We start from the raw sequence: 23,213 nt of genomic DNA, 5'->3' as shown, positions 1-23,213 counted from the left end.
AATCACTGCTCTCTTTTTCTTTTAATGGGAACTGCATGAAATAGCATTTATTAAATTGGTAGAGCGCAAACCTTTAGCAGAAGTACAAACAACTAGTATAATCTTACATAAATTTGCATATTTTTCATTGCAGCTCTCAATAAAGAAACAAATTTCGCCGAACCAGGCTAGAGGAAAGACTAAATTACCTTTATACTCTCTCCAGAGGAGAGACTATTACATTCCTTGTCATATGAAAAGACTATTACATTCCTTGTCATATGAAAAGATGATGCAAATATGCAGCCCCAACATGTAGAGATAAGTGTATTATAGAGAAGGAATAGGTCGTTACTTAATTTAGAATATTAAGTAAAATTTCTAAATGTTGTGATCTTTGTGATACCTGTCAGCTTCTTAAAATACATGCATTGTTGCTTTTCTTCCGCTAAATAAATACTCACTTTTGTAGCTCATTTTTATTTGTTAGCTTCAGGTCCCTCTAAATCTGGCTAGTCTTGGGAAACTGGCATGGTTAGACCTTCTTTGCAAGCAGATGGGAGACGTTCCTGTGAACTTTGTGCAAGTGGCTTTCCTGACCCAGGGCAGGGCTGCTTATAGAGGCAGTTACTATGATTGTTGTCACAAGAGATACTACAGGGCTTTTTGATAGGAGCCTGGGAAAACCCTTCAGTACTCAGAGCGTATTAACTAGTGGGAATTCGTTTCATTTCACTTTAGGAAAAGCACCTCTACCCGGGAAATAGCAAACCTCAGTGCCTAGCTGCTCTGGACACCTCTAGTTTTATGCCCCGTCATCTCCTTTCATTCTTTTCAGAAATGTCCTTTTCTCCGCACAGCCTTGTGGGTCTAGAAGAACAGACTGCGTTCCCCAGGAATCTTCCTGCCTAGTTATAATGATTGACCCAAACGGAACCGATCATTGCTCCTTCTTGAGCCGGTTGGCCTGGAGACTAGAGAGGGCAAGTCTCCGTCTTTCTATGGCTGGAAAGCTTGAACAGTGCTCCTGGGAGTTGCTGGTGAGCATGCTCCCCGCCATGCTCTCCGAGAGAGAGCAAAGACAGAAAGCAGGGGCAGGAGCCATGCCAGGCGGGGAAGCGCAAGTCCAGCTCCCTGGTTCTTGTGGTTCCTGAGGCCCAGACACACTCCTACCTTCCCCGAGTAATATTGCTCACCTAATAAATCCATTTTTTTTTTTTTTTTTACCTGAGCTAGTTTGAGCTGGATTTCAGATGGGATTTGTATCAACCTATACCCTAGGAATAAAAGTGAGCTGGAAATAGGCCAGGCCTTACAAGGATGAAAAGTCAGCCTTGAATTGTCTCAATTTCTGATTATACCAAAGTGAACTTCTACTTAACAACTTGCCAGAAGCTGAAGAAAATCCTCTCTGAAGGAAAATAGCATCATCTGTAGCCTCTGGAATTTTTTTTTTACAAAATTTCTAGTATTTAATAAAAATTCATCAGGCATACCACTGATAAGACCATGAGAAAAAGTGTGTAATAGAAACAGACCCACAGGTGATCCAGATATGGAAATTTATCAGACATGGTCTTTTAAAACCTGATATGAATATATTCAAGAAAACAAACGACCAGGTGAAATTTTCACCAGAGGACTAGAATCTATGAAAGAGAGTCAAGTGAAAAACCTAGAAATTAAAAATACAACAGCTGAAACTGAGAACAGGTGATGGTTTTAATAGCAGATTAGACATAGTTGAAGAAAAATGCAGTGACTTGGAAGATGGGCTCACAGAAAAACATCCAGATGGAAGCATAAAGATGAAAAAGAGTGGAAATAAAGAAAAAGAACATAAAACACGTATGAATGTGGTGAAAAGGCCTCCTCTACATGTAACTGGCTTCCTACAAGAGTAGCAGAGAGAACGAGACAGAGTAACCTTTAGGGAGACAATGACTGTTTTTAAAAAGCTGATGAAAATGTCAAACCGTAGATTCAAGAGTCACTATGATGCCAAGCAGGACAAATACAAGGAAAACCATACCTTGGTTCCTCACCATAAAACTGATGAAAGCTAAAGACGAGAAGTTACAAAACCAGGCAGGGAGAAGACGACCCTTGCCCGTCAAAGAAGCAAACTAAGACTGAAACTGAAATGATGTAAATCAGAAGACAATGGAAAAACATACTGAGGGTGATAGAAGGAAGTCGTTGTCAGCATAGTGCTATACTCGGTGAAAACATCCTTAAAAATGGAAGCCTAAAGACATTACCAGATAAACAACGGCAGACAATGTGCTGTCAGAAGATTTGCACTAAAAGGAATACTAACAGGAGCTTTTTCAAGGAAAAGAAAGATCATCCCAGAAAGATGCGGAGAAATGCAGGAAGGATTGACGAGCAATGGAAGGGATAAATATGAAGATAAATCCAGTTGAAGTTTAACTGTATAAAATAATGACAATAATGATGTCTTGTGGAGTTTAAAATGTATGTAAAGTCAAAATATTTGACAGCAATAACATAACATTCAAAGGGGGTAAAATGAGTCTTGATTTAAATAAATTAAAATTAAAAGATTTTAATTGTATTGTCCACAGATGGTAGAAGTACCAACATATATTAGCTTTCATTAAGTAATTGCTAAGAAAACGCCTCAAAAAATAGCACAAGCATGTAAACTAACAAGATAACAGAGGGTAAAATTTAGATAATAATAACAAAAGAGTAATCAAAAAGAAGGCAAGAAGGTCAAGATAGAAGACCATGGAACAGATGTGACAAGTGGAAAATAAATAATATGTACGTCTATACCCGAATATATGGGTAACTACATTAAAGGTGAATGAACTAAATATTCCAATTAAAAGATTATGGAGTTGTGAGGGGAACTGGATGAAGGTGGTCAAAAGCTACGGACTTCCAGTTACAAGATAAATCAGTACTAGGGGTGTAACGCACAGCATGATTAACATTATTATATGTGAAATTTGTTAAGAGAGTAAATCCTAAGAGTTCTCATCACTAAGAAAAAACTTTTTTCACTTTTACTTTGTATTTCTATGCGATGATGAATGTTCACTAAATTCATGGTGGTCATCATTTCATGATGTAGCTAAGTCAAATCATGATGCTGTACACCTTAAACTTACGCAGTGCTGTATGTCAATTATATCGCAATAAAACTGCAAGAAAAAAAAAGACAATGATTAGCAAGCTAGGATTTAAAAACAACAACTATATGCTGCTTACGAGAGACACACCTTAAACATAAGGATCCAGAAAGTTTGACTGAGTAAAATGATGGAAAAACACAGGCCCTCCAAACATAGCTACACTGTGTGATCAGCAAAGGCGATTTTAAGAGAAGCACCATTTCCAGAGATTCTTTACCATGATGATAAAATGCATCATTCCACTGGAGACACAATAATTTTAAATGTGCATGTATCTCATAACAAAATTGCAAAAACTGTTAAAACCAAAAAAGAGAATGAGAGAGATCCGAAATCACAGTGGGAGATCTCAACACAGATTTCTCAGTAACTGGTAGGAAGAGCAAAGATCAGTGAAGACAGAGAAGATCTGAATGTCATGATGGACAAACCTGAGCCATTTGCTATTTATAGAGCCCTGCACCAAACCATTGCCGGAGACACCTTCCTATCTCAGACGCTCTTCGCTCTGACTTCCGTGGTTGGTTTTATTCTTTTTTGCTGTTTGTATTTCCACTAGTTGCCTCCAATCTTTTTGAAAGGAGAAAGTGTCAGTAAAGAAATGAAAAACAAAGAGATGAATGGAAGGGGAAGGTGTGAGTTTGGAAGGCAGAAAACTGAGGTTCCCCTTCCAGCCCGGTCACTCCTCACCACGTAAACCTGGATGTACAGTTCGTATCAGAAATTAGAGACAATAGTGGTGGCTCCGGGGTCCTGGTGAGACGTATATAAAACAGTGACGTAAACACCTGCCCAGAGTGAGCATGGCGCCCACGGTAACTGTCACTGTTGTTATTTTTATTATCACTATGTTGGAAGAGAGGGGGTCTTTTAAATGATGAGATTCTGAACTTGAAGCAATCTGCTGAACTAGTGTTTTTGGCTGCATGTGTCTGAAGAACAGGGAAGAAAAATGGATCAAGCTGGCATTTTCTCACAGCCAGTGAAAAGCTGTAAAAACAAGGCTGCACGTGCCCGTGGATGGGGCAGGGAGGCAGCCAGGACAGTACTCCCAGGGCAGGGGCAGGGGGAGGAGGAGGGGGAAAGGGAGCTCACTGCAGAGCTGCTGGGGACAAGGCTCCCCAGCTAACAAGGTCCTTGCAGGATGTCCTTAACTAAGTCCCTTTGGACTAGGGCCAGAGAGACCTGCCTTCATCTGAATCACCCCAGGGAAGCTTCAAAGTCCGTCCCCAGAGACTAGGGGTAAGAGTGGGGTTTTGATCAGCATCCTAACAGGAAAACCTGTCACATCCTGAGAACTTATGAGATATCGGGGCCAGTGCCAGGCATTTTACCTCCATTACTTCTGAATTCTCAATCTGCCAGGTAAAAACTGAGGCTCAGAGAGGACAGGTGAATTGCCCAAGGTCACACAGTTGAACCACAGCAGAACTGAGATTCAACTATTTATGTGTCTGACTCTAAGACAATTCCACTGCTCTTTTCAGGTAATGCATTATGTGTTACACTGTCCTTCTTACACAAGACGGTAATCTGCTATATCCTTATAAAAAGCAGAGCACATCCAACATTTTGTTTGGAAAACTTCTATTCATCCTTCAAAACCCTAAGTCAATGGGAAACTTCTGTGAAGTGTCTGTTGGTGCTCCAACTTCATCATCTCTTTGCGATATCAGTCACCTCTGCCCCAGCACCTATGTCTATTGTTAGTTACCCTTTTCATGCTGTTCTAGAATAATCAATTTATGCATTTGTCTCTCTCATCAGGCTGAAGGTTTCTTACTTGTTTTTATTGTATCTGGATCTACAGATCCAACCCTACCAGGAATGGTGTAGTGATGGCATAAATAAGCACATGCACAAGAGAATGAAAATAAAGAAATTCATTTCATTCAGAAAAGATTTATCTAGTCCCTACTATGTGCCATACACTTCTAGCTAGATGTGAGGAAAAAAAGCAATGAACAAAATCAAGTCCCTGTTCTCATGAAGCACATAACCTAGGGAGAAACAGGCAATAATCAGGTATATATGTAAATAAACAAAGAAATTGCTGTTTGTGAAAAGTGTCACCTCTGGGTCCCAGGACCCTTCAGATGACTAAAGAGTCCGATCTTCAGGCAGAGGGCTGAATTAGCAGGAAACCTGTTCCCATATTACTTAGGCATTACATTTAAAGAGTAGTGGAAATCCTTCAATGTCCCTGATTCTTTTGTTCCTTAAAATTTTCATTGCACTACAACCAGAATAAACAAAGCACAGTCTTGTTAGAGAAGCAGGTAGTCCAGAGAGAGCAGATCCCAAAACACCCAGGACAGGGATGGCAATTATGTGACACTGATACCTCCACTCCCTACTACTGGTCCTAAGGCAGACATTGCTAATCGATTGTGGACTCGTTCCAGCTGAGCCCGAGGCCCCGTTGCAGCCCAGCCCGCCAGTCAGCCACAACCGATCAACCTGAACAGGCAAGCAAGTTGAAACCTCTGTGCACCCCTCGTCTGGGGCTTTATATCTCCGTTTTGGCTGAGGGAGCATAGTGCTGTGGCAACAGCTTCGGGGGAAACCAAATCCCTGAACCAATCTTGGCAGTGACACTTAAAAAAGAGAAGACTGAGAAGAAGAATTGCTTTTCAAATATTTGGTCTCCAAACATATTTATTTGCAATTCCAAGTCTACTGACCATATGCATTACATCTGTTCTGGATTGGGATTCAAACAAGGTTTGTGATTTATTAGCTTTAAAAAATGTATCTCTAGGTACCTCCACACAAAGGTGCCAGTGAACGAAGTCTCGATCTCACCAAGACACATTGCCTTCTCTTAGAAGGAGTCAGGGTATGCAGGGTCCCTCGCCATGGACAAATCCCACTGCCTGATCTGAAAGAAGAAGAATGGGGTGGGGGGTGGGGAAGCTCTGTTTGGAGCTTGCAATCCCTTCATGTGAATTACGCACCCTGGCTGATTTAACACGGCCTAGTGAGATTTCACAGCTCAGCAGAGGTTGTTCTGCTCTCCTGAGGCCGCTCAGGCTCAGATGAATTTGCCAGGCCCTCCTGGGTGACCCCTTCTCTGCAGTTTGATACGAGGACACGGCCTTTCCCCTTCAGCCCTTGAACTTTCTCTAGGGGGTGCTCTGGCCTTGGCCCATGGCTGCACACAGCCTCTCTCATGCCGTGTCCTCACCAAGAAGGGGAAGAGGAAGGGACTGGCCAATATTGTATCCAGGCCAATGGTTACCCACCTGGCTCAGACAAACGTCTGGATCTCTTGCGTTCTTAGTTGTCTCATCTGTGAAATGGGAACAAAAGTAATATTGTCTCTCTGTTTGCCACAATGATTCCATAAACAGATTGTGGTCAGCAGTGCGGCTCCTAGGGACTATAAGTTATGGGTGTCCACCCGCGGGCCTGCAAACCGTGTGGGCTGATCTATTTAATTTTCACAAGAAGCGGATAGGCTGGGCTCTCTGGGGGTTGGGGTGCATCAGAATCACCCCCAGGACCTTGTCAGAGTGCACATTCCCCGGCCCCATGCACAAAGTCTGGTTCTGACAACCTGAGATGGGGCCTGGGAATTTGCTTTTTTAACCCCAGCTGGTCTGGACTCGAGGTGTATTGACTTCCCCCGGGAAACAGTCTATATAAAGAGAGATTCTCGCCCCAGTTTTTCAGATGAAGAAACTGAGAGGTCTAATGACCTACTGGGCCACAGAACGGGTATGCAGCAGAGCTTGGATTCAAACCAGGCCTGTCCGGTTCCAAAGCCGTGGGATAAGGTCACATTTGGGGATGTTTCCATCAGAGGAAAGGGCCTGCTTGCTGCCAGGCCCCTGCTGCCCCCCCCTGCAGCCTGCCGCCCCTTCCCCATCCCATCTCTTCCCACGGCAGCTTCTGCCCAGAGAGAACATGGCGACCAGAGAAGATGCTGACCACTGCCACCCACGCTGGCTGCGTGCCCTTGGGCAGCTGCTTAAACCCCTCCATTCCCCAGCCTCCCTTCTCCGTCCTGCTGGGTGCCCTGAGAGCCTGCCCTATGGGCTGCCTCAGTGGGCTTCCTTGGCCCCTGGCCTCCTGTGGGGTCCAGTCAACAGGGGGCGATAGGAGGAGACTGGAGAGCAGGAGGCGAAACAGGTCAGAGTCTCCCCCTCTCCCCAGCTTCCTTCTACGGAGGTGGCCATAGCTTCAGTCGGGTGGTCCTGTCCTCCAGCGACGGGGCTTTTGAATTCTGGACACCATCCTTCCTCCTATGCCTCCATCATGGGGTCTCAACAGCTAGCCTGAAGGACGTCAGCACCCCTTGTTTGTTCCCCTTAACCTGCTGCTCTTATAAATATAAGCCCCTTCAGTAAACCCTCCTCTGTTCCCTGGGCCCTGACTGACACACGCAGCTTCCTCACCTATAATATGAGGAGAATCCCAAGAACTTCATCAGAAGTTGGCAGAGGATGGCCCCTGGGCCAAGTCTGGCCCCCTGTCTGTGTTTGTAAATAAAGTTTTATTAGAACACAGTCATTCCCATTTATTTACATATTATCTACGGCTGCTTTTGTGTTACAAAGGCAGGGTGGAGTAGAGGTGGCAGAGACGGTATGGCCCTGAAGCCCCCAATTTTGACTGTTTCTGACCCTTTACAGAAAGTTTCCCAAACCCTAAACTCCACCGTAGGACATGAGGTCAGTGACAAGCCCTCAGCACAGTGCCTGGCACGTGGTAAACTGTCAGAGAGGCTGGCTCTTTGTGCTGGGGATCAGTGGCAGCAATGCAAGCTTAGTTCCGAAGCCAGAGAACTTGGGAGCTAGAAGGGAGCAGGGGTGACTACCATCTGCTTTAGAGGCTGATGAGTCACAAAATCCTTTTAAAAAGCCAGCTTTCCTGGTGGCTGGCTGCTTCCCTGGGCAGGAGTCAGCTCTTACTGTTCTTCTCAGCACCCAGCGTGGGTCTCCCAGTGGAGTATCTATACATGTTTGCTGTTGGATGAATTAATTCAATTAACCACCCATCAGTTGGGGTGGAACTTTGCAGAGACCCAGCGTTTATGCAAATCGGAGTCTCTTGGGGACTCCCCAGCTGTCACCAAGTCTTAGTGGCTTTTCCGGCGACATTGATTTCTTCAACCTACTGCCTCCTCTCTGTCCCCACAGCCGCCACTGCCACCAGTTTTCTCTGTGGTCTTCCTACCTTCAGGCTCACCCTCTTCAGGCTACCTCCACACAGCCTCCGAGATCATCTTTCTAACACGTAAATCTAATCACGCTGCTCCTGTTCTAAAAATCTGCCGGTGGCTCTCCGCCCAGGATTACCTCCAATTTAAGTCCCACATCCTCAGCACAGCATTGCAAGCCCTTCTCCGTCGGACCCTGTGCACCCATCCCTCCTCATCGATCCTCACGTTACGCTCCAGCACCTCCAGAGCATTCCAGACCTGCACGCAGACCTCAGTCCTTCTCATCTCCTCCCTGGGGCACCCTTCTGCAGCTCTGCCCCACCCTTCTTGTCACTTGGGGCTCATCCTGGGCTTCTCCACCTCCAGGAGCTAAATCACTCTCCTCCCAGCTGAGTTCGGTGTTTCTCCCGGGCTCTCTCAGCACCTTGTGGAAACTCGTCCATTTACCCCTTGTGCCCGCTTGCTAGGCTATAAACTCTGAGTGAGGAGGTTATATGTGGTGGCCACATCCCTGGCTGTGGGACACAACAGATAACCCACCAGAGGCAACTTCCTCCCTCAGCCCAGGCCCCTTCTTCCTCTTCGGCCTGATGTATCCTTCTGAGAATGTGTGCCCAAGCTGCCAATCCTTGAGGAGCTACAGGATGCATCCATTTGGCGGTGGGGCCGGGTGGGGTGGGGGGTACACATTTTTTGCCTATTTTATGCCTAGATTCTTGGAAAGCCCCCAAACAATGGCTGGATTGAAAGTCATGTTATTTAAACACTAAATCAAAACATTCTTCCAAAGAGAAGCAGCCACTCGTTGGAATCGCAGACAATTGGAGTGTCCTCTCTGCGGGTCCGGCCCTTGGTGTTGAGGAGGGTGACGGGGGTCACCCTGGAAATCTAGCGTTGTGCTGAGAAGGAGCTGACAGCTCACCTCTCCGTGATTTTTGCTCTCCTTTCTCCGTGAAAGGCGGTGTCAACCACCACAGAATTACCAACAGACACAACTTGGGTGTCTGGAAGATAATCTGGCTGCTCAGTGAGGGTCCAGTGACTTCAGAGGCTGTAAACCAGTGAAGGGGGATGTGGTGGACAGATGGGGGTGGGGCTGAGGCAGTGAGCGGCGCCTGCTGCTCACTTCCAGCCTTTGGTACTAGGGTCTTTTTTTTAATGTAGGCAATTAATTCAAAAATGTTGAAGCCTGAAGGAGGTCAGGCTAATGTTCTCTTCAAGATGAAGTCAGCCAGCTCTACCCAGGTCGACAACCTCTGGTCATCTGTGTACCGGACTCTACAATTTGTTCCTCCTTTAATCTTCTAACCATCCGTGAGACCTGCTTTTTTATTTGGTTAGGCCCATTTCACGGATGACGAAACGGAGGCTTGAAACCACCTGCCCAGAGCTGCTGGTAAAGGGTGGATCATGATTCGCAGCCTGCTCTGTCTGATTCCACGGCCCTGGTCATGCCAGCCTCCCAGGCCCCTCCTGGTGGCTGAGGCTGTGGCAGGGCTTTTCCTGGGGTCTCAGGCATGGAGAGTGGACAGTGGTCTGCAAAGCGAAGCGAAGCTCCCTGCCAGCAGCCAGGTCAGAGGACCCCTTTGTGTGAGCTCACCATCTGGTTGTCAAACACGGGCTGGCTCCGAGCCACCATCTGGCTCCACTTGAGAAATAGGCACTTTAAACATTACAGCCGGTGGGGCAGGCAGGCCCTGAGAGAAGCTTCGAGGTCTGAAAACGGAGGACGTCAACCTGTCTAAGCCAAGGTAGGGTCAAGATGAAAGGAAATGGGTGGGGCCCGCTCCATCTCCCCTCCCTTCGTCTGTCTGTCCCGGTGCTCTGAGCATCTGTCAGTCTGTCCTAACACCTCCTTCTCTTCCTCTCTGTCCCCTTTCCCTGCTCCTCCGTCTCTGCCCTGACCCCCTCATCACGGATTTTTTCACCCTTCTCTCTCGGCCTTGTCTCCTCTTCTTTTCTCTTTGCCTCTTCTCTCTCCGTCTCCCAGAAGAATCTGCATAAACCTTTTACTCTTGACTTGTTTCCAACATCCGCACACAAAGAACAAAAGATGTCACCAACAAGCCCCAAGCACTTTGTTGCAATAGAACTTTTTTTCTTAGGAGAAGGATATGCAGATTTCTAAAACAGACTCTCTGACATACTCATGACTTGGCATCCTATGGCAAGTTAAGTATTTTTCCAAACACAGCTAAGCCGGCATTAGAAGGCTAATGAATCCAGCGAAAAGAAGCTTTCATCTGCAAGTCACTAAGATGTTCTGTTGTTTACTCTCCACCATGACTTTATTTCTCCACAACCCTCTCCTCCTACACAGGCACTCACACACACACACACACCCTCACACACATTTGCACACACGCTTAAACCCATTTCCTTACTGCCATTTTTCTGAAGAAAAGAAATTCTGCCCCTTGAAGGTCTAGCAAGGTTATCCTACCAGGTCCTCAGGAAGAGGGCACCTGGTCCTTGCTGAGTGCCTTCTGCATGTCACGTGACTTTCTACCTTGGCTCTGCATCTCACGGCAGCCCTGCCAGGAGGGCAGTCATCCAACCATGCAGGTAAAGAGGCTGCAGGTTAGAGAGGCAAAGTGATTTGGCCAAAGTCACAAAGTCAGTCTAGCCTTGAAACCCCCAGTATGGAAGCACTCCACATGGCAGTCTGGGGAAACCCGCAGGTAATTTCCGAGCCCCAGAAATAAGCTTTTAAAGATTTCTTTTGACAGGGGCATGCAGCGCTGCACCTTGCCTCTTACAAATAGTAACAAGAAGAAGGATTTTACTTGAGCCTTATTTACCGCATGCCACTGTTTCCCTCATCCTTACACAGTCCTTTGACATTGGGAGGATGGGGGAGTTACTATGTCCATTTTGCAGACAGGTAAACTGAGCCTTAGAAAGGTAAAGGGACTTTTCCAAGGTCCTCGGTTGCTTGGCAGGAGGGCAGGGGTTAGACCCTGCATCTCCTGTGCCTTACTGTGGGTGTGTGTTTCAGGATTCCAGTGGGAGATAGTGGGCAGTGGCAATTTTCTGGAGTGATATTGATGGTAATTTTAAAAAACGCTAACCTTGTTTCATCAGTTGCCCACATCATTCATTGATCTTTGGCCTCAGTTTCCACATCCGTTAAATGGAGATGATGATTGTTACAGGATTTAATACCAAGGATGTAGGGTCACAGGATCTGAAGTTTTGAGGGGGAGGGTGATGAGATAATAGATACAAAAAGTACTTTGTAGCATGTACAACTTAAGATTATTTAAAAAAAAAAAAAAGGGGGGGTGGTGGAGGTATATAGCCCAGTGGTAGAGCATGTGCTTAGCACGCATGAGGTGGTCCTGGGTTCAATCCCCAGTACCTCCATTAAAGAAAGAAAGAAAGAAAGGAAGAAAGGAAGAAAGGAAGAAAGGAAGGAAGGAAGGAAGGAAGGAAGGAAGGAAGGAAGGAAGGAAGGAAGGAAGGAAGGACTTTAAAAAATTAAAAATTAGAAAAAAAATTTTAAAGACTGTTTTTCAGATCTACTTCCTGCCTTCACACTGTAGGGGGGAGACAGCTGTGCATTCAATGCTATTACCTCTCCCTCCGAGTGTGTGCCAGACATTACAAATCAGTCACTGCACTTCAAGCAGGCATCTCCAATTGATTGATACCAAGATGAGAGGCGCAGCCTATTTGCCCTCGTGGCGACAGAAGGAAAAACAAACATCTCAGTCCCAAGTACCATGTTAAGTGCCTTCTTGACCCCACAGGTAAAACCTCAGTGCCGACTTCGAGCCTAATCCTTGCCCCACGTTACCTCATCTAATCCTCAAGACAACCCTGCAAGCAAGTCAGACATAATCATTTCCATTTCACGTGCTAGCCTGTAAGACGGCTGGGCTGCTCACCCCAGTTCACCCAGTTTGTAATTAACAACACTTCTCTTTGCACCTGGATCTGTCTCCCAAGGGGATGCTCTTGCCAGTGTTCCACACTACCTCCCCAAAACAGGAAGCTAGCAGGAAGGGCAGGGCTCTGAGACTTCTCAGGGGCCACCCAGAGGGCTCTGGGCAAACTCAAACACAGCCACCCACTTTCCAGTGGAGAGTTCTCATTCTTGCTAGAAACAGGGGGCTTGCCAGGACCAGAGTCCATATCCCAGGAGAGGTGGCACACACTATTTTGACATTGAACACATGCCCACGGGCCCAGTGATGGACAAACCTTTTACGCATCTCAGAAATAAAACTCACAGAGTCATTTCCATCTTGGCGCGAGCTGTGGGCACAGCCCCAGGAGGCCCTGGCTCTGCTGATTCTCTCATCAGCCTAATAGGAGAACAATTATCAGAGTCAGGGTATGAATTTAGCTCCAGACACTTTTTTGGAAACTCAGAGGGTTTGTGACTTATGGTCTCATTTTAAAGAGGAGCAGATTGTTGACACGAACTCCGGGTAGTTCCCGGTTTTCTCGAGGAACCAAGTTGTATGCGCTGTTCATGGGAGAAGCATTTGGACATGGCTGAAGTCCATAAGTGGCTAGAAAAATCCAGCGGCTTGGTCACAGGATGACCCGTCTGTAATTAACCTAAGCCTCTGTTTATTTAACTGTCTCAATTAGAGGCTCATTTAAGTAGCATTAAAAATAAAAGATGAGCGTCAGGAACAGAAGAAGAAACAGAAGGTGCTTTTTAGTCCAGGCTAAACAGGATGCTCTGGGAATGCCCGACTAGCCCCTGCTAGGGGGAACAGTCACCCGTTAGGACTTGGGGAAGTGTTAAATGGAGACAGAAAAATGCCACCGTGAGCAAAACTGACCATGTGCAGCCATGTTTTGTAGTGAGGTCAGCTGATCAGGGTTTGCACCCCAGCTTTGCCAGGTGCGACCTCACACAGGTTAGGTGACCTTCCGTGTCTCCCTTACAAGAACCTGAGAAAAGTTCAGCCATTACTGATGCCCGTAACAGCCAATGCATCTTGTGCTCTTACTACCTACCAGGCATTACTCTAAGCACTTTACTCACTGAGTTCTCATAATTGTACTACAAAGTAAGAACAGATATCACCTTCCATTTGATAGATGAGGAAACTGAGGCACAGAGAGGCTAGGTTATAAAGTAATGCTCACAGTAACAGAGCGTATGTGGAGTATGGAAGCTGGGATTTGAAACCAGGGACCTGGCCCCAGGTTGTGTAACCATTAGCCTGCCCTACCCTGCATAATGGGGAGTCCTCAAACAAAATTAGGTTGAATCCTTGTTTGTTTTTTTTCTTTCCCTTTGTCTTACAAGATTGGTTTTCTGATGGTTATGCATTTTTCTATCTTCTCCTCCTGCCCTCTCCAAATATCAGTCAATACTGGAGAGAAAATAACTCCGTCTGGTTCATGGTGACAAGGTCAGGCCTCCTTTGGAGAACACTCCATCCCGGGCTGAGAAATCACAGCATTTATTTTAAGCCGAAACATTCTTATATTTAAAGCTTGTCATCAGGCTGAAGTTTGTTTATTGCATTCCATAATTATGATGAATATATTTTAAATAGAAAAAGATTTGAAATGTGGGACAGCTGCAAAAAATATGGTGTCAATCACTGAGAATCAACCCACATCTGGAGTTAGAACTTGGGTGGGAATGGCTTGTTTTGCATTTTTATGACCAGATGCATCCAGATTAGATGTACCTTATAAACTTCACCCAGACAACTGTCAGGGCCAATCAGCCTTAATTGAATGTGACATTTTCTCCACCAGTGTGCCCTGAGCCCAGGCCAAGAATCCCCCCTGTATCACGGGCCCTGTGTGAGCTCTGCAAGCGGTGCACACAGGATCTGTCAAACACAGGCCAAATTAAATACTGGACTTTGTTCCACAATGACTTCCAATTAGAGCGAGTGAAGTCTGGAGGGCTTTGAAGGCCTCCCCCACCCTGGCCCTGTCACTTGGAGACACAATCAGTGGAAAGAGGGGGGCCAGGGTCTGCCGGTGCTAGTCTACAGCGATGCGCCCACCCCCCACGCCCTGGGCACCGAGCACGTGCTCTTTGCTAGGATCACAGTCTGTCTTAGTGCCCTCAGCAGCCCAGTGGGATGGGTATGACTTTCCACTTGACTGCCAGAAAACTGAGGGTCAGTAGGATGCAAGGAGGGTCTGGCCCAAGTTTGCAGGCTTAGACGAGCTTGAATATTCTCATCTGCTGACTTGGTTTGACTCCAGGTGGTTCTCAAACTCCTCTGAGGACCTTCAGATGCACGGGAGGGCGTTTTTAGTTGTTGCAATGACTGACATTGGTGCCAGGGGCCCAAGAGTGCTAAACCTCCTGCAGGGTGAGAAACAGAGCTAGGACTTGGGGGGCTGTCCCCTCAAGGTGCCAATGGCTCTTGATCTGATCCCACACAAGCAGCACCCAAAATTAGAAAGTTTATGATTTGCTGTGTAAATCAGTAGGCTTGGAGAATATTTTCTTATTCTAGACTTTCAAGACATTGCATGTTGATGTACACCTCAGGCACAAATGCCAAAGATATCGATAGAGCAGGGAGAGAGGCCAGAAGGGGGGAGGGAAGGAGGATTCTGTCTGTTCTTAGGAAATATCCAAGAAATATTGGCCCTCGTAATTATGATCAAGCTCATCATTATGACCTCTAAGGTGTGCAGATTGAGGCAGGATTCTACTACAGGTATGTGTAAACAATAAAATCTTCATAATCCGTATTTCTACTTCCTAAGCTACCACGAAGGCAGCCTCATAAAAGAGTAATTCATCATAATAAGAATAATAATTATTTCTGGTGTCCTGTCTCCTGTGCCACAAGCTTAACATACTGATGTTGATCATCTCACATCCCTGCAGCAATCCCGTGATGTAAGGGATTGTGTTACTCTGACCCTTTTAGAGACAAGGAAACGGAGGTTCAGAGAGGTTAAGTGACAGCCCAAAGTCACACAGCTAGCAGGAGGCAGGGCCAAATTTTGCGTCTGACTCCATAAACTGGACTCACTTTCTAAACCCCAAAGTCCAAGAAAATCATAACTAGTTTTGGTGACAAAATGTAAACCAAAGGTGTTGGTTTTTCCTAAAAGTGCCTTTTGAACTGGTTTGAACCAGAATCCAAAATGAACGTTTACTTAACTATTAAACCAGAGAAGGACTGGAACATCAAAATCTTGGCAAGAACAAGCAGAAATGCAAGTCTCTCTCCACCAGCGCTCCTGGTTTTAACAAGTAACATCATTTGTATCTAGTTCTGGGTAACAAAGAGATTTCCACAAGTCAGAGGCCTGGGATTAAAGGCGGTTGCTGATCTGGTTACAACAAATTCTATTAAGTAAAAAATTCTGACAGAGGTTTTCATCAGTCCCCCTCCCTGCTGGAGACACTCTCCTGAAGGAGAACACTGACTTGGAATTTCTCTTTGGTGAACAGAAATGAAGTTAGAGAACTGTTTACAAAAAGCTTTCTCCGCACAGAGGTTGTAAACTCAGCTGCCCACAGGGGCCGGTCAGGTGAGAGGGATGAATGAGGTGGGGAGCCCTCAGGTTGAAGCGGGAGGGGTGGGGGCTGCGGGGAACGGAGTTGCCCAGGCCCAGCCAGCTGCGAGGCAGCACTGGCCAATTATTTCATGGTGACATTCAGCTGGCAGGTTTTTTTGACTTCTCGAGAGCACATGGGATTTTTGTGTAGTCTCCTGGTACTTGAAGGTTGGTAACAAATCTAAATTTTTTAAAAGAAATTATGTGGGACAAACCAAAAAATGTCTGTGTCCTGAAGTGGCCTGTGAGCTGTCCAGTCTCTGATGCCTCCCACCATCCTTGACCCTCATAATGGCCCTGGATGGTGGGCACCCAGGGGATCCTTCTTTTATAGTGGAACAAAGAGGTTCAGAGAGGGCAAGCATCGTGTCCAAAGTCACACAGCGGGCCCTCCAGTGTAATGCTGAGGCCTAGCGTTGAGAACAAAGATCTGACTTCAGAATAGCTGAAGCCTCTGACAAATGCAGCAGACGCCTGTGCTGGGATTTGTCTTTCAAAGAGCAATCCTCTCCCTACTTCTCTGTAGGTCTCAAATCTCCTGCCTTTCTCTTACAAGGACACCTGGATAATCCAGGAATAACTCATCTTGAGATCTTTCATTTAATTACGTCTGCAAAGATCATTTTCCCAATTAGGATCACATTCACTGATTCCCAGGGGTAAACCACAGGCCTAGCGTGTCCTTTTTTTTTGAGGGGGGGAGGCCATTCAACTCATTACATATCCCTTCTCCATTTATCTGCTTCTTAAATTTGAATTTGTATTTAAGATCAGGAACCCGGTCCTCCTCAGAGGGGTGGCACCCAATGCCAAGTAGCCGTCCAGGAAGGTGGTGTCTCCAGGAGACGGGAACCACTGGCCAGGATGACTAGTTCACGCCCTTCTGTACCACTGATTGTCTTAAATGAATCAGGGTGTGAAATGATGCTGTCTTCTGTGCATTTCCCTAGAAAAACATCCTCCCAGACACGCAGGGAGAAAAGCCATGACTCTATAGCTCTGGTAAGATTGATTGGTGCGGGGTTGCCTGCGAGGAACACAGCCCTGTCCAAATTAGAGTAGGTACCAGAGGAAGCCAAGTCACTCGCTCTCGTCTAATGGTAGCCAATGTCACCAGCCCAAAGAACAGTATCTGAAGAGCTTACAAGTTTTATCTTTAAAAATTGCACTGTATGATATGGGTCTGCTGAGAGAGCTCTCCGCTAGGCTCTGTCCTGTGGAAACAACAGAACAGCCACGCTTTTTACAGATGGTTAAAAACTGCTAATCTTTTCCTTTCCTTCTTCTTGCTGCTCCTACTAACTGAAGGAGCCAAACAGGCAATAGAAAAGGGTATATTTCAGATAACCCACCACCAAAAAAAAAAAAAAGCTCTAAAATAATAGGAGATTTTTAAATAGGTGGAGAGCACACAGGGAAGCTAGCATTCTGGGAGATGGACTTGAGGAATTTTGGCTCTGAAAGGGGAGGAACTGCAGTGGGAGTAGGGGGTGAGGTGTGCTTGCTGGCACCTGCTAAATCTGCGGTGGGGGCAGACCAAGGGTGGGACCAAGCCAGGTAAACTCAGAAGTGGGCACCACTACTGCCTGCAAAGTGCCTTCACAGCATTCCCTCATTTCAGCCTAATGCAGACTCTGTGGGAGCAGCTTGGGTTGGCGGGGAAAGCCATGGAGTTGAAGTTCCACCTACTTAGCTGTGTGACCCTGGGCAAATGAGTGGCCCTCTCTGAGCCTCAGTGTCCTCAACTATGAAAAGGGGATGATAGATGTGCTGTACCTTCGCTCATGATTTTACTTCTTAAACTAGGAAGCAGACTGTCACTTTGTGGAAGGGTATTTCAGTTTCTAAACAGAATTGACACAGAACCCATGAACTTGACCTTCCATTTGTAACACCTGCAGTTTCTCAAGCATGTAGTCATTGCAGGGACACACATGAGACCTCCCACACCTGGAGGAGGCTCATCTGTATCTAATCCCCGAGCTTCGGTCTGCTCATCCGCAAAGCAGGGATGTCAGTAACAATTGCTAGCTTTCTGAATTGTATTAAGATTAACTGAGCAGTTTAAGATGCTTTCGTTAGCAGTACAAGTAACAAAACCCCCAACTCAAGTTGAAGAGTGGCTTTAATTTTCCTTAAAATTTATGATCTCATGTAAGAGGAAGTCCAGAGGTGCAGTGGTTTCCAGGTGAGCTGGATCAACGGTTCAATGTTGTCATCAGAAGCCCAGGTTCTCCCAAAGTCTCTGCTCTGCCGTCTGCACTGATGGCTCCACCCTTCACCCCCAGGATGAAAATAAGTTGCCTCCAGGTGTCCCCAACATCACGTCCAGACATAGACATATCCATCAGAGGACGTGTGCCCCTCCTGCAGCTCAGTTTTCAGGAGGGAGGAGATCATGGCTCGCAGCAGCCTGCCCTCACATCTACCTGGCCGGAGTTCAGTTATCTGACCAGTCTGACCCACTTATCATCAAGGTCCATGGGGCTAGCCTGGAACTGGGGGGTCAACCTCCTTGAGGAACCTCCTCGAGGGTTCTCCAGGAGGGGAAATAACTCATCCAAAATAGGGTTTTCTTGAAAAGAAGAAGGCTACCTCTGTTGGGTTCACCTAGAAGCAGAATTTGAACTGCTGAGGAAACACCAGCAGGAGGTTGAGGAAATGGGGCAGAGACAGAAGACAGCCAATGAGGTGCTATATCAGACCAGTAGCCACTGTGGGTAACCGGGGTTTAATCCGCTGAGAAACCCGAGGGACAATGTGGAACGCATCTTAGGGGTGCCCTGATGAAAGGTGGAGGGAACCAAGATATTTCTCCACCAGCAGCCCCCTCCTCGGTGATTCAGGGCTACCTCCAGTACCACGAACCAGCAGTCTGGTTGGCCCTGAGTTCAGGCCTGGCAAGTAGCAACAGGTTGGGCAAAAGCCTTCAGGCAGAGGGTGGCAGGTGTTTGCAGGTGGAGGTGAGCCCAGAGGGGCTACAGGAGGGGCCTTGACGGCATCTGAAACAGAGCGGCGAAGCCTGCGTCTGCAGCCAGCAGCGAGAGCCCTTTTCAGATTGAGAAGAGTTGACCTTCTTCGCATGACCGAGACTAGGCAGCTCTTCTTGACACGAGCCGCAAGATGTCCAGTGATACACTCGCCACTCAGGTAAAGGCCAAAGGACTTATCTCAGCAAGTGCAGTCTTTCCAGATTTATTCTTTCATCTCTCTTAGGAGTGCCCTGAAATCCTTGGGCTTCTAAGGCAAAGAACCAGCAGCTACTGCTTTCAGCATCTACAAAGGTCCAGGAACTGTGCTCTACATGTGTCTTAGTTAATGTTCACAACGACTGTGAGGAGGGTATTGTTATCGGCCCCACTTTACAGATTGGGAAATGAGGAACAAGGCAGGGAATTTCTTAAAGTCACAGAATGGTGGCTGAGATGACTTCAAACCCATTCCTTGGGCTGCTATTCCAACTCAGGGGACCCATGGGCTTGTTAAAAGTGGTAAGTAGGATGTACTGTTCCACCCAAATGTTCTTTTTAGCAGCAGAGAGGGAGGAAAGAGGACCCACTGAGTGCCAGAGCACCATGCGTGGCTGCTGTATTGCCAGAGCCTAGAACAGTGCCTGGCACACAGTGGGTTTACTAAAAGCTGACTGAATAAAGGAATGTCTCCATAAATGTTGTGGGTGATTTCCCCATTTTGTGGATCAGGAAACCAAAATCAGGTTCAAGGTTCAAATACAAGAAAATTCTGAAGGAGCTGTGATTCAATCCAAGGTCTCTCTGATCCCAAGTTTCTTCCCACCACACCGTGGGGTCTGTGGTTGGGCACTGGCTGCTAAGACCAGGACCACGGGGCCTGGCTGACTTTCCTGTAGTGGCTGAGAACTAAGCCCCCAGCCCTGGCCACTCCACTGTCACCGCCCACTGATGGTCATAAAAGGCTGTTGGGAGAGAGAGTTTGGATCCACACTGACCAATAGCATGAGCCACAAATGCAAGCCACATAGGTAACTGAAAATTTTCTGGTAGCCACATTAAAAAGATAAAGAGAAACAGGTAAAATTATTTTTATTAATACATTTTACTTAACCTAATATACATCCAGGTATTATAATTTCAGGGTGTAATTAATATAAAACATCACTTGAGATTCTTTCTCTCTCCGTCTCTCTCTTTTTTTCTCTTCTTGGTACTGGGGATTTGAAACCCAGTGTGTATTTTATACTTACAGCCTATCTCATTGGAGTAGCCATATTCCGAGTGCTTAAGAACCACACGTGGCTAGTGCCTACTATGTTGGACTTGGCAATTTTGGATGATTCAGAGAAAACATTTGCCCTTCTTACTTTCCTCTCCCTTACCTCCTGTACACACACATGCAGGATCCACACACATGAAAAACTCAAGGCAACTCCAGATATGTGTTTTACATTAGTAAGAACCAGGTTTTACTGAACCAAGGAAACAGGAATCCTTAAAAGCTAATGATAAACATGAGTAATGATGAATATGGGTAATTAGCTTAAAAGCTAATGATGAAAAATATAGGGGTACCAACTGGGGTACATACCCTTTGACTCACCAATTTGAATTCTAGGATTTGAGAATAGCTGAGAAAGTATGCAAAGATTTCTATATAAGGATATTTATCAGAGAGTTTGCATTAGCCTCTTCTTGCTGCTGTAACAAGTTATCACAAACTCAGTGGCTTAAAACATCACAAATGTATTATCTTATAGTTCTGGAGATCAGAAACTAAAACGGATCTCCCTGGGCTAAAAGCAAGGTGTCAGCAGGCTGCATTCCTTCTGGAGGCTCTGAGAACCAGTGGCCTTGCCTCCTCCAGCTTCTGGAGACTCCCCTTCTAGCCCAGTGGTGTCGTCAGTCCAGCCACTGCTTCCACCTTCGCATCTCCTCCAGCTCGCCTGGCCCACTTTTCCCACATAAAGACCCCTGGGATTAAACTAGGCCCACCTGGATCACACCAGGTACTCTCCCTATCTCAAAATCTTTAACTTTATCTCATCTGCAAAGTCCCCTTTGCCGGGGAAGGTCACACAGTCCCAGGTTCTGGGAGTTTGGGTATGGACATGTTTGGAAGGGTTCTGTCTAGCACAGGGATGTTTTTAAAAGAAAAAGAACCAGAAATAATCTTGATGAAGAATTCTTAGACATGACGCCAGAAGCTTGTTCTAGAAAAGAAAAAAAGTCAGTAAATTGGACCTCATCAAAAGTAAAAACTTCTGATCCTCTAAAGAGGAGGATAAGACAAGTTACAGACTGGGGGAGATATTTGCAAACGACATAACTGACAAGGACTCATATCTAGCATATATATATTCTAGCATATCTTATATATATTTTATAGGTACGTGTGTGTACATGTATGTATGCACAGATCCAAAACCCAATAGTCAGATCACAAACAATCTTACAAGAAAATAGTCAAAAGACATAAGAGACATTTCACCAAAGAGGACATATGGAAGGCAAATAAGCACATGAAAGGATGTGCTGTGTCGTGAGGCATCAGGGAAATAAAAATTAAGACCGGGAGATACCACTCTACACCTATTAGAACAGGTAAAATTTAAACGGTGACAATATCAAACGCTGGTGAGGTTTCGGAGAAGCTGGATCAGGCTTTCACACGTTGCTGGTAGAAACGTACAATGGTACAGGCACTCTGGAAAACAGTTTAGCCGTCTCTTAAAAAATTCAGCATGCACTTACCAAATAACCCAGTGATCGTACCCTGAACACTTCTCCCAGGGAAATGAAACTGTGTCCACACAAAAACCCCTACAAGAATATTCATAGAAGTTGTATTTGTAATAGCTAAAGAAGTAGTAACAACAAAAATGTTCTCAAATAGATGAATGGTGAGTAGGTGTGGTTCACTCATGCCATGGAATACAGCTCAGCTATAAGGAGGAAAAATTCATACATGCAATAACGTGAATGGATCTCAAGGGCATTAGGCTGAATGGAAAAATATATATATATAATATATATAACATTCTCAAAATGGCAGAAGTATAGAGATGGAGAACAGATTAGTGGTTGCCAGGGGTTAGGGAGTGGGGAGATGAGAGGGGTGGGTATGATGATGAACGGATAGCATGATGGAAGAGCTCTGTATTTTGGCTGTGGTGGTGGTTACATGGAGCCGCTCATGTGATGAAATGACACGGAGCTAGCTATACACAGATTGTGCCAGTCTCAATATCCCTGACTTTGATATCATACTTTTGTTATTTAACCATTGGGGAAATTGGGTGATGGGTACACAGAAACTGTTTGTACTCTTTGCAACTTCCTGTGAACCTAGAATTGTTTCAGAATAAAGCAAAAAAAAAAAAAAAAAAAAAAAAAGCAGAAATCACTGAAATATACAAGAGGGGATTGGTTAAATGAACTGTGCTCTATCCGTGCAATAAAACGATACAGAACCATTTACAACAAGCAAGTAAAACCACACAGGCAAAGAAAATCAGAATACAAAACAGTGTATCCTGTACGATTCCCTTGTAACTGGGTTGCTATGTGCACAGATGAACTGAAATCTGAAAAGACACACCAAATGATTTTGTTTTTCTGGGTGACTTCTGTCCTTTGAACTTTTCAGAACTGCCCAATTTCTTATAATACACATGTGTTACTTTGATAATCATGCAGAAAAATACTATTTCCATTTTGGAGAAAAAAAAAAAAGAATTTTAAGAAGACAGCCAAAGGGCGGCAGAATGTGTTGCCATCCCGTCTTTCTGCCCCAAATGCAGCTCCATGAGCGCCTGCAGAGGGAGGCTTGTGGAGAAATTCCTCCTCCTGGGGAGAGGGGACCATGAAATATGTGCTTTGCTTTCTGGCAGGAGCCAAATGAAAGGAGATGGAGTGAGTCAGACCAAAGACCGCAGCAAGTCGGGAATAAAACAGCACCTGGTAGAGTCACTAGGATTACATCCCTTCCAAAACATCTGTGTGGACCAGGGGGTTTGCACTCAGAGAGAAGAGAAACTGGTTGTTGAATCTGGGTGAGGAATTAAGCTATGGGGACTCCTCTCTCCTCTCTCTCTCTCTCCTCTCTCTAAAATATTCTTTAACATTTTTGCTTTGTCATCATTTCTGTTAAAGAGAAGCACCTGGTTTTGCATTTGCAAACACAAGCCCTAAATTCCTTTCTGCTGGGCTTGTCTCTGTCTGGACCCAGGGAGGCCAAGCCCTGTGCAAATCACCACCAAGTTTTGGCTGGGGAATAACCAGCAGCGATAGCTGTGAGGGTGCAGGTGGCAATTAGGACTCACATGAATAATCCAGACACCCGATCGATGTCAGAACTATTCCTTTTATTTTTAAACGTTTATTGTGCCCCAAGCAGTGTAGTCGCTGCTCTGGGTA

This window comes from Camelus dromedarius, chromosome 27, assembly GCF_036321535.1.
Source record: "Camelus dromedarius isolate mCamDro1 chromosome 27, mCamDro1.pat, whole genome shotgun sequence".
NCBI classification, from domain to species: Eukaryota; Metazoa; Chordata; class Mammalia; order Artiodactyla; family Camelidae; genus Camelus; species Camelus dromedarius.
This window is presented reverse-complemented; position numbering follows the sequence as displayed.